Below are 2,953 nucleotides of genomic sequence, written 5' to 3'. Positions count from 1 at the left end.
TTCTATTGGTTTAAGGTAGGGACACACTGTCCAACATAAATGTTAGGTATTGGTAATAAATTGTAAACATAGTATACATAACTTTTGATATAAAAGGTAAACACTGCCCGAGAGGGCACTCAGGATGTTATGGCCTCCTTGCTAGCCAGAGCTCGGTAGGTCAGAGAGAAACTGTTATAGATAAGAAGAAATAAACAACCTTAAAAGAGCAACTGGAAGCATTCCAAGACTCCTCATTCAGCTGCGTTCAGGCTAGGGAAGCAAAGACTCTTTTGGATCTCTCTTGGGGTCACCCTGACCTATAGGAACCCTGAGGGAGAGAAATCCACAGGAAAGAAGGATCAATGGATTTTATTTTAATTTTTATCAGCCATTTTGCTGCAGGAAGAGGTGAGATTGGGAGTTAGGCGGATGCTTTCTGGTGCTGGGGACTGGAAGGTGTTGCACTAGGAGATGTCAATGTTGTGGTGACTTAGCCAGCGTGCAGTAAGGGCTTGTGGGAGAGCTCTGAACTGTAAACCTACTTGCTGAAATCCACCTGATTCAGGCTTGAAAGAAAGGAAGGAAAAATACAACCCAGATTATTAGCATTGACTTTGGCCTTTTTCATTAGGACTTCTCCCTGCAGGAGAAAAAAATGAAGGCAGAGCTAATGTCATAGATAAAATTGCAGCCCAAACCTGATTTTCATGCTCTATTTATTACAGCAGATCAGAGGTTTTGTATGAGATCCTTGGGAGTGTAAAGAACAGTGAGTTTGTTAGACCAAAGCAGCAGTTGCATATTTCTCCTGCCTCAACACAAAACTCGGCTGTTTTCTCAAGCTGAACTTGGTCCTCATCCAAAAACTGGCCTCAGGAATGAAGGTCCTTCTTGCTGGCTGGGGATCTGACCCCAAATGCCCCACACAGGCCCAGTCAGCTAGAGCTGGCCTGGAGAGCAGCCGCTTTCCCTGCACCGGAGGGAGGAGGTGTCACCCCAGGTGCTGCAAGAGGAATTATTTGGTATTCAGGTGGTGCTGGTGCCAGTGCCAGCCTCTCCAGCAGTGAGGACAGTGAGAGCCAACAGCCTGGATCCCCTGGAAACCCCCTGTTAGGCTGGGCATGCCATGAGCACCAGGCACCTGCTAGAGCCATGAGCCAGCCCAGGAGAAGCCAGTGGGCGCCTTGCAGAGCTGCTGGCCACAGGCAGGCATTGTGGCAGTGCAGGAGGGAGTCTCTGAGCCCCAGCACCTCCGAGCACCTTCCCTCTTTGCCCAAAGGCAGTCAGAAATAGAGCCCTGCTTCTTCTCTCCAGAGAAGAGCTTTCCCCAGCACTGCTATTGTTTTTTGGCTGCTATTTCAGATGCGTGGTAATTCACTGGTGCAGCAGTTAGGAACACAAATCCACTCATTTTCTCTTTCTGGGATCCATCTGGGTGCCTTGCGGGTGTTAGAAATCCTCTAACAGGAATTTAAACCAAAAATCCCAGCTCCCAGTGAGAGGGCTGTGTTTCCAGCCCAAGCTTTGCCTTTCAGGGAAAATGGCCCCACTTATCACGTTATCTGTGAGAATGACTAGGCCTCCTGCCAGGAACGCTATCGGCTGCCTGCTGAATTACTCACTATTCAGTGACCTTTCAGCAGATTATTGGAATTATTTTGAATTTCAATGGAGGATGCTGGAGCCTCCTTGCTTTCAGGCCGGCTCTCTGCTCTCTATTAAATCTCTGCGCTGCCAGCACAAGCTACTGAGTCCAAGGCAATGGGAATGGTTCTAGCTGTGTGGCTCATGTGATGGCTTTCCATGTGTGTGATCCATTAGAAAAGTTGTGCTCTGAATCCAGAAGCAGCAAGACTGTCATGATCAATATTCATCAAAAGTGAGGTTTTGGTTTTCAGTGCCGGAGGTGCAGGGTTTTCTTGTGGGATACCTCATGCTGAGGTAGATCCAAAGGAGCTGATCTTTCCTTGAGGGTCTGCATTCATTTGCACGGAAGAAGGAGGTTTAGGTTGATATTTCCTTACATGAACATAACAGAAGGTGAGGAGGAGAGAAAATAATTAACAGATTAAATCACAGAATTGCTTTCAAGGCTCTTCAGAAGTACTAGGGAAAGAAAATACCTAACTAGTGGGAAGATTTTGGGTGTACTGATGGTAATAACAAATGGTCCCAGGTTTGAGTTTGAAACATGGGCTTCTAGTTGGAGAGGGAGCTGCTTTCCCAGCAGGATAGATCCCTTCTAACCATGCCAAGAGGCCATTATATTGTTGATGGATCAGCATGTGGAGGAGGGAAGAGAAGGACTGTGAGTTGTGGCTTGCAAACCCTTCCAGGAAGAACTGCTGGAAACTTCCTCTGTACAAGTCTCATCAGCTTTCTTATGATTTTCTGTCCCATGAAGATTTCTTGAGTGTACTTGAAACCGAGCTGAGCTGTGCTGCAGAGGCTTGCCAACAGCAGTTATCTGCTCTTCCCTACCTGTATAGGCAGCATTAGAAAGCAGGATGTCAAGCATCTCAACTATTGATTGATGACAAGCCCCAGGATTCGTAACCCTGGACAACCCTTCAATGCCACTGACAGCATCATTTCATACCCATTTACTGCTGTGACAATTTTCAAGTGCTGAAATACACACTGGAGTTTTCTAAGCCTGTAGTTCATGTGATGGGAAATACATCTAATAATCCAAAATTCATTTTGCACTGAGCAACCAATAGTGGGAAAACTGTGTTTGCAGTGTTGCACTTGTGTCCCTGCTTGGGCCATGCTGGGGTGAGGGTCAGGGAACGGGGTGTTTTGCAGCCTTTATTGACACTAAAACTAACCTTTCCCACAACAGTTTAATTTGTAACCCACTTGTGCAGGACATAGAGTAGCTGTGCACTCCTTTGTGTGAAAAGAGACACATCCTGTAATCATGGCTCCATTTCTAAGAATTACACTACATAATTGCATGTATATTACA

This window comes from Anomalospiza imberbis, chromosome 11 (assembly GCF_031753505.1).
Source record: "Anomalospiza imberbis isolate Cuckoo-Finch-1a 21T00152 chromosome 11, ASM3175350v1, whole genome shotgun sequence".
Taxonomy (NCBI): domain Eukaryota; kingdom Metazoa; phylum Chordata; class Aves; order Passeriformes; family Viduidae; genus Anomalospiza; species Anomalospiza imberbis.
The sequence above is the reverse complement of the archived record's forward strand: the minus strand, read 5'-3'. Positions refer to the sequence as shown.